Below are 15,242 nucleotides of genomic sequence, written 5' to 3' on the forward strand. Positions count from 1 at the left end.
GATGAAATGGAGGAGCGTCTGCGTCAAACAGAGCGGTTTCATCACAGCCGAACTGCTTCAGGTCAAAACTCCATCACCTCTCGCAGCGCGCCTCTCAACCAAACAGTGTAATTCTTTACTGATTTACCATGTGGAGGAAAAAAATAAACTATTTGCATTGTGCACTTTGAAAAACATGGAGAGCTGCTGCCTTGCACATAGCTGCAGTTTAGTCCGACTCCTACTAAGCGAGGCAGTGACATGATGAATAGACTTAACCAATCTTATTCCTGTGGCTTAGAGTGGACTATAATCAAGATGAATGTTTGCTTTTGATTGCTCGGTACTGTCGAAAACTCTGAGATGTTGCGGCGCTTGACAGCAAGGAAACTCGGGCAGGAACAGAGTGACATAGAAAAGGAAAAGGAGAGAGAGAGAGACACACAATCAATGGATCATCTATTATGTGCAGTGCTTAATGAAAAGGCTCTGCTGCAGATGAATAAAGTGCTGCCAAAAGGAAGTCTTTGGAGGCCTTCTCTGCCTTTAGCTTGATGTCATGATCAGTTTAATACTCAAGCTGCTTGTCCTCCACTATTGACCCACTGCTTAATGGCTTTCTCTGCACAAGCATCATTCAAACTGCTCTTTATTGCTGTTGTTTTTCTACTCTTCGATTCTTCCTTACAGCACTTATCCATTTAGATACTAAACATCTATCTATCTATCTATCTATCTATCTATCTATCTATCTATCTATCTATCTATCTATCTATCTATCTATCTATCTATAATGCTAAATCCTTGAAGCCAGGTCCCCAACTCTCGTGGCCAGAAGAGTGGAGGCCGTTGGGGGAGTGTGTGGTGCATATGTCCACTGTTTTGGGATGTGCATGTGGGCTTGTCCGTCTAATGTTGGCATCTTTTACATACCGCGTGCCTGTTACTGGCAGGGTTAGCTCATGACTCAGCTATCTAGCAGCTTCACTGGATCTCAGACGTCGTCTCTGCGGGACAGCAGAGTGCAGCAGCATTGTGTTGTGTCCTCCTTAAAGTGCTCTTGCGGTTTATGTGTCTGCTGGCACCGTGAACCGCGGACCCGGGGATTTATAACACCTCATTACCGAGCCATCATAAAACCCTCATGTTTATAAATGTTAATGGCTGTGATTTATTTTTAAATGTCATCTATATGTCCCAGTTGAAAGATGTGTTAATGAGTGGGGGTTGAGGTGGGGGGTGGAAAGACTGACTGACAGGCAGACAGCAGCGTCAGATGAGAGGAATATTGTAAGGGAATGAGAAATGAATTTCCTTCATCTTATTGTTCTTTACGTTACACTTGACAATTTGTCATGAAAGCAGCACGTCTCGTGTGACATATCTGCAGTGAATCAATAATGGATATCTCTCCTTTAGCCAACTGCCACTTTACTTTGTGCCCGTTGCTGCTGATGAATCCTTGTTATGCTGATTAACAGTCTGATGTACGACGCAGCTAATGTGTGTGTGTGTGTGTGTGTGTGTGTGTGTGTGTGTGTGTATCCCACTTCAAATCTCGCTGATCCGCCGATAACATCTTTCTGTGTGGGGATAGTCCCTCCCTCTGCTCCTCTCCTCAGGAGGTGACACACTTCTACTTCAAAGCAGAATTGTTGCTTATTAGTGTGGCAGAGTGAGACCGGTGATACGGTTCAAACACTCCTGCTCACTTTCAATTATACTTTTGGAGATGGATTCATATTTATATTTATATCTGGGCGAATGTGATCATCAAAGCAAACAAAGCACTGCGTGCACACCCTCCTCTCCGTCTCCGGCTTGCTGTAGATTTGAGTTAGGGCTCCTGATTTGAACCAAACAATCGATTTTCATCACTTCAGGTATAAATGCAATTCTTATCCAGTTACACCGGATAAGTCGGATATTTTCGCATGACTCCGCGGGAACGAGAGCCTGGCTTTAATGATGACCTCTTTGATGGTTTCCCTTGACAAACTAAAAGTTGCTAAATGTTTGGATGTGATGGACCTGATAGCCAGGAAACACTGTGGAAACCTATCCACTGTGAAAAACAAGTTGATTTCCTGAGGCAGAGCAGAGCGGGTAATATGTTCCAGATCCTTGGTAACAGTTTCAACAAGGATCCAAAATCCTAATTTGGACAACAGAGCAGAGGCTGCGAGCTGTTGAGCTGAGGTGCAAACACCCTAAGCAAACATCATTCATTTTAAAGCTGCAATAATCAGCATTTAAAGCTGTATTGGGAATGTGGAATATAAACTGACAGTTGTTGTGACTTTGTAAAACTGCACTGAGCAGAGCTTTCTCATTAAAAAATGGCTGCTTGCTGCTTCCTGGTAGGGTTTTCTGCCCCTAGTCCCTTTTAGACCCCACATTTTTGATCCACTGGTAATCTTAAAATATTAGTGCATGCAGCTTTAAATTAGTTCCCTATTTGGCTTCAGCACTGAGCGAGTGGCTGCCACTTGGATGAACCTGCCCGGTCTTTCACTCAAAGTTGTTTTCAAGTGATTTTCTCTCTCAGTTGGGCGCTGGATCTGAGCATCCCCCACAGCGACTGCATCCCTACATAGTGTATGTTCCTATACATGCTGAGCTCTTGATGTGCTCATCATGCACTAGAGAACATTTAGTTACGTTAAGAGTTTAACCAATTACACTGGAAAATGTCACACGGTCTGTTGGAAACTGTGTTCTCTCAGGTTGATTATGCATGTGAGCATGTTTTAGGAAGATATTTAGTTTTTACACATTGTTTTCATCTGAAGCCAAGTCAACACTGACATGCTAATACAGCCGCATAGAGACTGCTCAGCTTGAGAAGTGCAGTACAGTATGTGTGTGTGTGTGTGTGTGTGTGTATTCCAGTTTTCTGAAACCTCGACTGTATCGTTCTGTTAATTCCCGGGATGATGTTGACGCTTTGTTTGTCCTCCACGAGAAGCAGCCCTGCATGTCGCTGTTGTTTCGGCCCTGCAAGGCGTCTGTGTCTGGGTTTGCATGTGTTCTAGTGACAAAACTGCCTTCCCTGGTGGTCCTGTTGTACCATGTTGGCCAAGTGTCTGAACAACCAGGATATGAATGGGCTGTGAAGTCTTCCTGTCAGCACATACAACCACCTACAGTCTCCAGAGGGTCTGCTTACGTGACTGCCACCAGCGTTACCGCGTTCAGCTTTGTTGCCTGACAGCAGTTTGCTACTACTTCTCCTACTCCTACTTTTTTCTTTTTAGGAATATCTTGATTCAAACAGGGAAGCAGATTTAGTTTAGAGCACACGTGTAGCGTTTGTAGAACTGGATTATTTTGGAAAAGCTGATTTTTTTTTTTTTTGAGGGAAGTGGTAAATCATGAATTAAAGATGAGGCTTGGGTTTTGCAATCGCAGTGCAGTGCTGGCGCTGAATAACAAAAAGCTGGATCACTTCAAATTTCTACAGATGCCATTCACATCACATCCCACTGCATTTTACAAAAGCAAAACTTATTTTAGTCCTGCCTTTACACTGTTGAGCACCCAAACCTCCTAAAATCCCTCCTCTAGTGAAGGTGGAACAATAGGTCCAATCCATACCATGAAAGGCAAACTTCCCACCAGTTGCCAGTGTCCCTGCTGTTGTCATGGCAACCACCACCAGTGGTACACCGATCTCCTCTAAAGATGGAGAGGGACACAGACGAAAAGCACCCGATAAACAATTTGCCATCCCCTGACTAATTAAAGACACAAACAAGGCAAAACGGAAAACAGGGGCTTCTCGTGCATCACCATCTCCAGGTCTTAATGCACCATCTCCAGGTCTTAATGCATACCTGAAAAGCACAACCAGAGAGTAATCTTAACATCACGTGTCATCACAGGACGCATGTGGAAGAATATTTCATGGATAACTGAGCTGGTGTGATGCTGGGCATCACAGCATTGTCGGGAGAGAGTTAGGAGAAGGGCTCCGGAGGAGAACAATCATAGAGTCTTAACAAGCTCTCACCGGCTCCTCACATCAGTTTAATTAAACCAAGTTGGTGGAACAGGCTGCTCTTCTGATGCATCCAGGAAAATACGAGAGCATCTTTTTCACAGGGCAGCAATTATGTTTCCAAATTCTGGGTCATGCTCAAACGTTATTAAGATTTGTTAGAATTGGTAAGACACCTGATAAATAACAATGTGGAAACTGGGTTTATTGTGTATAAATTGATGCCTCCTTGTTTTTGTTTCGTTTTTATATGTAAAAAAAAACACATGGGATTCATGAAATTATTTGGCTCATAGGTGCTAATTCACCCATGCATACATGTGAGCAGCAAGTGGACGACCAGTATGACCACAGAGAAGTAAAAGTGGAGGAACTAAATATTGTTTTCTGCAGTATATCAACATAGTAAATGATCTCCAATAAAGAACCTATTGTTACTTTTCATGATATCGAGAGTCTGCTGCCGGAATTACAAATATTATTCAAATTGGAGCAATATTAATGCCTGAAAAAGCCACTTATAATAGGTTTGTTTCCAATGTGATACTTAATAATAACTATAATAATAAATATAGCATTGTCTTTGTTAAATCATCCTTTTGATGAGAGTGTTAACTTGAAACGTAACTGATTCTTTCTTTATCTTATCCAGTAAAAATGGAGAACAGGTGGAAGCCCTGAGTAATGTCTACAGGTCTTCCTCTCAGGCTGCATAGACAGAGCTTGGCAATCTCTACTTCAAATACAGAGCAGCCTGTAATGTCCCCTCCTTTCTCACACACTTTACCTTCCCCGCCTACACACACACACACCTGCTTCTAATTTCCTCGTCAGTTATCTGCCAGATCATTCATGTCACTGCTGAGCTGTATCCTTCCACACCCACCTGTTACCTGTTTTACCTGCATTGGTTTGGACCTCATGCTGTCTTTGGACCTTTTAGTTCGCCCACTTGCTTGGCTGCATCTGTACTGTCTGGTGTAGCATATAGCACGAATTCCTAGCTGTTGGACTGAGGACATTTTTAAAAAGTGAGGAGGACATTTTAGCCGGTCCTCACAATGGGAAAAGTGTTTAAAGAGCAATTTCGGGCTTGAGACTAGGTTTGATGGTTAGGGTTAGACTTAGGTTTTGGTTAGGGTTAGGGTAAGGCAGTAAATTAGGGGGCTAGGAAATGCATTATGTCAATGAGTGTCCTCACAATAGCTCCCATACAAAAATGTGTGTGTGTTGTCTGCCAGCATTCCTACTTGGTGGGGATTCATTTCACTAGGTGGGTTGTAGTTTAGCTTAGTTAGTGATGAGGAGGACGTCTTTGATGATTTCACTAATCAGCTTCATACAATTTAACAATGTGACATCTTTGCACAGTTCACAGTTTGCAGGGTTTATATATAGATTTATATTTGGACACCCCTCAGGAAAAAAAAAAATTCTGGCTTCACATTTTCTTTTAATTACAGAGTGATTATGCCATTATATGGGCTTCATCAGACGTGCAGGATGAGCCTGCACAAAGTGATGTGTGACAATGTGAACAATTAGGGACAATATACTATTGTTGGTATTTGAAATGTGGGACAGACGGCTGACATTAAAATATAAAGCAAACAAGAAAAGCACAGGGAAATGAAGACAAAAACCCGTGTCAGCGGACTGATTTTGACGAAGCCATAAAATCCATCTTTGAATGCACGAGTAGAACAATAATCACATTCATGAATTATGAAGTTCTAAGAAAAATCTGTTGGTTTACTTTTAGTTGTTTGGGGTAAAAAGAATGTCAGATTTCTTTGGGGATAGCTTGTGTTACAGGGCAGATCCAGTGACATTAACAGATCTTCTGACCTTAGATACCCTGAAAAGCCTGTAGAATAAACATATCTCTTCAAACCTGCAGTGTGTAAGACCTCGGCGTGTAGCGAGTTTATCAGGCAGACTGTCTGTGGAGTCCAGGTCAAAGTGACGAGTGATAAGAAGACGAATGCTTGTTTTTAATGTCTCTTTAATATCGCTACACTTAGGGAGCGAATCAGTGCCAATCCACTGATTTATCTACAAATATATGCTTCCACTGCTCTTGGGATTTGTAATTATTGTAGTGAGTTATTTGTGATTTCTGTTTGGACCACATTATTTATTTCCTCCAGTCTGAGTGTCCACTGAGACCAAACGTTGGCCCTGGCTGAAATCTTTATGCACTTTGTCTATCAACAGTCAGTCTTATTTATGTACCTCTCTGTTTCCCTTGCGAGGTGATTTCATGGACATTGCCTTCGCCTGGCAGGTGTAAGAAATATATGGTAGGTTGATTAGACTCGTTCAAAGCATTCCGGTTTTCCACAGCTCTTAATGAATGACTGCAGGGTTTAACCTGCAACTATACAAATACAGTATTATAGAATACTGTATGGCCATGTGCTGCATTTTAAAGATGAGAAAATGACTCAATGAATGATTGTTGTGAATGATTTTCACAACATAAAAACCACAAAAACCACAACGAGGCCACTGTCGGTGCTTCCATTTAGATTTCTACTTACCTCACTTTCAGTTTGACTGACACTAAGATGACAACACTTGAACTTAACATGCACCTAAAACGACGCAGACAATTAGCTTGGCTTGACAAAAAGGCTGAAGACGGGGTGGGGCGCCTGCCTTGTAAACAGTGAGCCAGGTTGTGTGGTTTTGTGTGCCGAGCTATTGTGGCTCATATTTCTGGGATAGCAATTCTTGGGCTGGTTGTCTGTGATCTTACAATGGCAACAGGCCTACAGGAAATTACTGCTTCCAGCCAAGAAATAGTCACCACACAACACAAACATCTTTCACTGAACTAAACAAAAAAAATAAAAAGTAACGCCGAGCTATATTATTAAATGCTCAAGAATAAGAGTGGTATCAAGCTTCTCATCTAACACTTGGCATTAAAAGTGAATAAGTATGTTTATAAAAAAGTCCAGTGATGTCCTCTAACGTCAGAATGATCTGTTTCCCTCCAACAGCAACAGGCTAGACTCCGATGGTGTCACCTGAACTCAAAATGAATCTAAAGCAACTTGCAACTGATCTGCACACGCTGCGAATCGCCCAGAATAACTGAGCGAAGGTTCAGTGAATTCTGCTGTCTCTTTTGTCAGCCAGTCAATAATAACGCACTGGATTGAGGTAAGAACCAGAAGGGTGACTTTCTTCTTGCCAGGATTCAAAAGGAAAGGTCTTCACTACCCTCACCCTCACTACCTGCCGAGCTCCCCTTCAAAGAAACTCAATTTTCACTTTAAAAAGCACACTGATCTGCCACCCTCTCGCATCGCCCTTCTCTCTCCTCTTCCCTTTCTTCTCTGCTCTCCTTCTGTGTCCACTGAGTTGTTCCCCCAGCCTGGAAGGCTGAAGGACGATTACACAAATCTGTCACCCAGGAAATCCCGACACTTTATTTCCTCTCAGACAAAGAGCCAGTGATGGGTGATGAGTTTGTAGCTGCCGGGGGATTTGACAGACTCTGGGGGAATAATAAAGCAATTTCAGCCTGCCAGAAAAGTCGGAGGAAGGAAAAGGAAAAACTCACACGAGGAAGATATAAATCACTCGTGTGATGGCTAAAGCTTTTTGTTGGAGAAATGAGACAGTTAAATTGTACAGTGAGATGAGTGGCTTGACCAGACCATAGCCGTGGTGTAGAATTTACACTAAATAAAGATGTATCATAAAGGAGGAGACCTCCGATATTCAGGTTTTATGAGAGGAGCTTTAACAACCTGTACTGGTATAATTTTTATATCAACCAACTGATACACCAGGAAGTGATGTACTGACAGAATATATACAAACATAATTACATACATAATAGATTTTAATTCTGTAATGTACCAACAATTTATATTGTACGATTTAATATTGTTTACATGTGCACAGTACATAACTACATGTAATAAATATGTTAAATATACCTATACTAATGTAGATTTGTAGTCCTCCTCCTCTTTTTCTGACAGACTATGAAGTGTTATAAAGTTTACATCTACAAAATAATATACACTCTTTATTCAAAAATTCAAGATTAAAAAAACGTATGCGGTAAAATTCCACTATCTAATCAAATCCAATACCACAATGCCATAAATTGTACCTCTAATAAGATTTTTGTGTGAATAATAACTTTTTTGTGGGCTATGAATTCGACTGGACTTAATCTTAATCTTAATTTAATATAGTTTTAACAATTACCTCAGGCACATAGTTTTCTAAGTAAAATGTTGTATGTCAGTCTTAGATTTGATTTGATTGAATTTCACATTTAGTCAATTGCATGTGAGATTCAACATATTATATATACAGTATATTATACATATATTATACATATTATTATATGTATGAGGATTTTTGCTTCTCAGGCGGCCTTACAGAAAATGCCAATTTCAAAAGAATGACACTCATCCAGGATATGAAATAAAAGATATATATGATACATATACTGTATTTAATATCTAGTACATATGCCAGATACAGTTTCCTGTATATAGTGGCTCAATGCAAAAATGTGTAATTTAGTTAAATATGGTATAATTCACATATCCATACAAAGAATCAGGCATTAAGGAAGGGAAGATTATGACTTAACAGTATAACCATAAATAATAATGAATAAGGACCTTATTAGCTCAAGTTACTGCTCACACTGGCAATTTCCTGGCTTATAGTTAGACGGTTCATACAGGATGCATTGCTCAGATGAATAAAACAAGCGTATCGTTATGTATTTTTGCCGTTAGGACACTGAACACAAATATTACTGAAATAACATTTCTAACAACATAACAAAACTCGGGGTGATGATCGTGTATCACTGCAAACCAAACAAAAACAAGATATCTCATTACAGTGCAGCTGTCACCACAGTGCTGCTCTCTGCTGTAGGGAGCATCGAGCAAATGTAAATAGCTTCAGTCAGCGAAGACATCAGACAACTTTCTCACTTATTGTGAATCCATAGATACAGAGGTTTTTTTTTTTGAAGACTCAGTCGCGCGTCGATTTTTCACAATGACAGCAGCAACTACTATCCGCCGCCCCTAAGCTTTTCATGGCTTTTTTTCTTCTTGACAAGCCATCCATCATTAACTGTCACATTATGAAGTCCCAACATAAGAAGAGATGAGTTTTGCTCTCGCTCATCAATCGGCGTTACAGAAATTTCAAGTTCATCTTAAACTGTCCAAATTACCTCGTGCATGTGGGGTCATGTGGTGACAGCGGGCTTGTTTGATTACAGAATTTGCGTGCTCTTTATTATGGTAATGGGCGGCTTTCAAAAACAGCACCTTGTAACCTTTGCACTGCGAGTGCATTCAATCCTTTGGAGATGCTACTTTAATGGCGAAGCAGACCGCATAATCAACCGCAGGTTGACATTTAAAACATGAAAATTGCAAATTGGAGCGTTGCATACGTGTCCACTGGGCAAGTGATGGAAGTTTTGTGGCGGCGAATGGAGTCAGCATCTGAGAAATGACTGAAATGACTGGCTGTCCCTTTATTTTTTTAGACAGGGCCACTTTAGATTTATTTGACAGTTCACAGGAGCGAGAGGCAGGAAATGGAGAGAGCACACAGAGACGTCAACCTCGCCTCATAACAATATAAAGTGATGCAGCGTCGTGGATTAGGTATGGGCCGTGTCCTGATTTCTATGCAATGCAGGTTTGTACTTACAAATTAGAGGACTTAGGGGGATAGAGTTGGCTTGATTAAGAGTCATGCAATGAGGAACACTCACACACACACATACACACAAAAACAAAACCAATCAACAATCCCCTTCACATGCGTAGTCTTGCTCTTAAGATTCCACTCTGCTGCACCTCACCACATAGTGCTGTGCTCTGGTTCAACAACTCCCTCTGTGGGGAACGAGGGAGGCTGCTTCAGCCCAGCCAATCATTGGAAACTCATTATTACAGTACTAAGTGATGGATCATTTCCAAATGATCTCCATGTACACCTCAACAATTAAGCCACCAGCAAGGCAATTACAGATCGGCAATATAGCGGTGGGACACTGATATATTGCCAGGCTTTAACCTTTGGGCTAGTGGACAGATTACACTTATTAAGCCACAGCATTATTGGACCAATAAAAATCGTCGTGCAGCCATATCAGCCCACATAACTGCAGAGTGGACATTCTTCATGCTGGAGAACTGTGTCGGTAAACACGCTGGTATTTGAGAGGGAGAGAGCAGAGAAGGGAAAAGGAGAGGCCGGGCAAATCCCTGCTCACTGATAACACGGAATTCATCATTTTCATTCTGGTAGCGTTATGTTTTCACTATGTGTTGTGATCTCAGGAGCATATACAGTATTAACCATGATGCTTTTCACTGGTATTACATTTTTCTCTCTACCAATATCCATCACCATCCTCCTGACTGGTGAGCCCTGACTTTATCTTCTACTGTCACCAACTGATTGTGAGCGAAATGTCTCAATAAATATTAGATGATTTGCGTTTAAAATGTTGATGATCAAGTTAAATGTGTAAACCAAATGCTGAGATTTATCATCAAACACCTGCAAAACTAACTGCAGTAACTAGCTGAGAAAACTGTTGGCGTCTTCTTCCTTTTCTGACAATGATTCAAACTCTAAGATCTATTCTGCTTCAATTGTAAGCTGCCAACCCAGAACTTCTACAGTATATCTACTGTGACACTAACTTGTAGACTAACTCACATAAAGTTATCATCTGAAACTCGAGGTGACAAGATGATGGGAGAGAAATCAGTTTAAATTGGATGGATGAGCAGTGAATCCATGCACATGGAGGGGGGAAACCCTCCCCCCACAAGAACAGCGAATGAGGGAAGTTACTTGCTGATGAAAATATGAAGAGTAATAGATTGAAAGAGAAAAGATGGAAATAAACTGACACCTTTTTTTTTTCCTAGTAATGAGGACAAATTAATTCAAAGCCATGTGCTGCTGTTAAAGGTCCTTAATTAACTGTCTCTATGTGGAGGCAAAGTTATAAGTCTGACAGCAGCCTCTTTCTCTTTCTTCTCTGTGGCCCGCCTCCTCTTTTTCTTCCCACTGGTGTTTCATTAAAACACCGACATATGCCCTATTACACGAAACATCTAGGAATATATAAAGATTGTAATATTTGAAAATCTGTAGGGAACAGGTGGGAATGTCAGTTGTTCACACTGAAAAACAAATGAATGAATCGTCTGTGCAAAGTGTCGTTCACTTCAATAGCATCACCATGGTCAGACTTTCTTCATAGCCGAAAGGAAAGCTAATTAAAATGTTAATTTTTTAGGAGTTCATTTCTATAAAGTTATTATTATCGGTTTCTCCAGATTGGTCATTAATATTTATTCGCTTTTATGGCCTGGATTTCAGCAGCATGACAAGCTATCAGCAGTTACAATGACAAAGACGCCTTTAGCTAAGTAAAAGTTACCAAAAACCATGACTATTACCAACTCCTTAAACACAGGTTGGTGAACACTGAACTTTTCTGTTTTTAGTCATCACAATTGGAGCCAGCAAAGGTGCGAGGCTGCGAAGCAATGTTGGCGTAAAGGCTCTTATCATCAGGATGGAATCATTTTGATCCAATAAAACTCGCAAAGTGTCATATTTTATGCAATTCATGTGTGCAGGGGAGCCAGCGGGAGGACATCCAGGTCGTTTTTATGGCTAGAATCCAAAAGCATGAAGAAGTGATATGCGCCACTGAGCAGACCGGAGGAAAGAAGAGCGGGAAGTAGAGACCCCCAGGTTAAGAACCATGGCAGTGGAGTTGCTAAAAAAGAACTTGCATTTGATCAGCTTTATTTCAGCCACTATAGATCCTTTCAAAATATGCCTGGCTTGGCCCTGATAGTACCAATCCTTAGGAAGGGCTTGGGACATCTTTTCTAATAATCATTTCAAACATTTGATATCATGATCTAAATTTCTACTTTCAAACTGACTTTTTTCTCTGTGCAGCTGATGCTCTGGTTTCCTCTTGTGCTTGAAGAAGACAGTAAGTAGAAGCAGCTAGCAACTGAATAAGAGTTTCTTTACATGGAAAGTCAACATCTGATACTAGACATTGAACACATAATGTCCTTTTACCGCTATGCCATTCATTGTAGTCTAATAAGAACTCTTCAGACCCTCTTCAAATAGGGACTTGTTCAGTGTACTAGTGAAAGTCAGTTCAACGTGACAATGTTAAGTTAGATAATGCTGAGTTATTCGTTCAAATCTATAAAACACTGTCGTGCAGACATCCCCACAGTAATGGTGTTATATTCAGCAACTTCCTTGGCTTTACGCATATTGTTTGAAGAAGAAGAAGAGAATCGACTGTTTAAGGTTACGACACATGACCTATGACCTCAGCTGTGATGTGAAAAGCTATTTCGAATTTTCTGGACTTTTCCAATCTCACCCAAGACTGCTGTGCTGACAAAAGCACAGCCGGAAAACAACTGTGGAGGATGCATGGCACAGGTGAATAAACAAGAGTGACTGCTGTCCTGTATGTGTGCTGACCGCTGGTGTAATTCAGCTACATTCGCTGTTCAGATCACTTCACTTGCAGAGTTGCAGTTTTTATTTCCCACCCATTTACACGCGGTCAAGTCAAGTCAGCATGACAAAGCAGGAATTTACCAGAGTTTTGAATTTCATCTCATCGGGCCACAGAAATGTTTCTGCTGCTAGTAACATTAGTATAGTGGTCAAACACTGTGCTGGCCAAGGTAGAATTGTGGATGCATCATGAGAGTTTGACATTTCCAGTCACTCAGTCTTTTCCTAGTGCTATTTGACTGGTAGTGCTGTTTTTTTCTGCTCCACTTTGTCCAGTTCCTAAATTGTGCCTAATAATTTGCCCTTTAAAAACAAACCCATCATATCTGCTTTTTTTTTTTTTTTAACACCCTGACTGAGTTACAAATGATGGTAAAAGTTTTGGTCAATGAAGATCTACCACTACCACAGAAAAAGAGGTGTCACAAACAGAGATAATGAGAGAGCTCCCTGTAGCCCTCCCTGGCTCTGCAGTGGAAGCCGGGCTATTGATTACAACTCTGCGGGAGAGCATTGATTTTTATCTCAGGCTGAGGGAGTGAGAGGACTGAATCCACTCAGCAGAGGGAGGCTTCAACTTCAACAGCAAAGGGACAGTGTTTGTGAGTGAGTGAGTGAGTGAGTAAGCCACTTGGTGTTCTTAAATCCAGTTAACCACACCACCACCACGACTAGGCTTTTCTAGGCTCCTACTTACTGATCCGTGTCTATGTTTAATGATGATGGCAGCTTTATTTCCTGCCAAGAATTTCATTTCATTTAGAGTGGCTTGGTTCATTTCATTGAACATTAATTGGCATCTATTCAACTGATTAATCTACAAGTCTTATCACTGTATACAGAGCAAATGTGTGTCAGATCCAGGGCTTACACCCATGCTAACATATGAAGGATGGTCCTGTGTGTCTCCAGACGTTTTTCATGATGTAAGACCAGAATGACTTCCAGGTCAAGCAGGGATCGTGGAGTGAAAAACTATCGTACAAGAAACTTGAGATGGAGCTGTAACAGAGCTTGAACTGATGGGAAAGCCATTAGTTTTCCATGTATTTAGTTGTAAATTAAAGTATTGGACACATTTTGACTACATGATAAGCCCCCTACAGGAGGGTCTGAGGTCCGAGAGAGGTCAGGTTAGTTTCAACTGATGCTCTTCGGTTGAAGAGCTTCAGACTTTTAAACTTGTTTTTGCACTGATTTTATTCGTAAGCCGCGGGAACACAACCTTTTCTTTGCTATATAGATTTTAATTTACAACCTTGAGATTCGTTGCTTCGCTCAAGGAAATTTGAAAAATGTAGAATCTTGCTGACACGCGAGTCCTTGGCCTCCCGCTCTCATCCGACAGAAATGAGACAGAAAAAATGTGCAATGCATCAAAAAAGTGCATTGTTTAGCCCCAATAGAGGCACTTCCACCTTTGACACGTCACCTCTTTTCAATATATCATTTAGAGTGAGTGAGTGAGCTGATGGCTGGTTTGATGGAGGGGTTGAAGATAACTGGGAGAAATATTGTCTGATGACCCTGGAGTAGATAAGCATAGCTCAGTGGCTATCAAATGATGACTTTCTGAGCTCTGAACCCACGGCCTGCATGCAGAAGTGGAGAGAGAGAGAGATGGAGAGAGACAGAAAGTAAATCAGGGAGCAAAATGAGAGGGCGGATGTCGATGGCAGCCAGCTAACTGGATTAGCATGTGTAATAATACCAGCAAAGGTTAATGTTTACAGATGCAGAGAGGCTAATGCAGGGCAGTGGTACATAATAGAAAGGATAGGTCAATGGGACTGGTTAATAGTCAAACTAAATGGCTTTGATTATAGCCTGGAATATTCTGCAGTGGATGTGACTGTCTCTCAAAGCCTCTGACTAATGAATATGAACATGTACCAGATGGTTGCGGAAAAGCAAATTAGTAAAATAAACCCTAAACTTTCAAATAAACAGTAATCAGAAATTTTTAAGAATTGGTAAATATTTTTATTACCACTCCCTTCATTCAATTACTATCGTAAACACTGTATTGTGGTATAGATCAGATTATTTGTATTCATATTGTGTTGATAAAAAGAGATTGGTTATTATGAGTCATTACAAAGTCATTTCCTGAATAAAATGTTTGGCAAAAACTTTCTAATTGTGAAGTCTAGACAAACAAAACTGAATGAACACTGAGCTGATGTAATTGGAAATAAAAGAACGCTGTATTTGGTTGTACTTGGTTTGCAACAATGTTTAGGTAGGTGGTGTGTGTCACAGTAACACCCACGTGAATCCCAGGATCCAAGGTTCTCCAACAGAACTATCACACTGCCTTCGCCAGCTTGCCCTATTCCCATTATGCATTCTGGTGCCATCCCTTTCTCAGGTGAATGATGCCCATGCGCCCTGCTGTCCATGTGATGTAAAAGTAAATGTGTTTTTTTTTTTTTTTTAGTACAGCCCACGTCCTTCCATTGCTCTGTGGTCCAATCCACTGAAGCCCACTGCAGGTGCAGTTATAATGGCTCCAGTGTTGTGGATGTACACAATGGAAAATAATCATTTAAAGATAGCACTGTGTGATTTCCAGCTCATAATTTATAAATTGGTCACACTGGGTAACAGTTCAGACTGTTCAAGCTGTCATGTGTCTGTTTCAAGTGTTGGATGTACTTGTCACAAA

Source organism: Anabas testudineus, chromosome 24, assembly GCF_900324465.2.
Source record: "Anabas testudineus chromosome 24, fAnaTes1.2, whole genome shotgun sequence".
Classification (NCBI taxonomy): domain Eukaryota; kingdom Metazoa; phylum Chordata; class Actinopteri; order Anabantiformes; family Anabantidae; genus Anabas; species Anabas testudineus.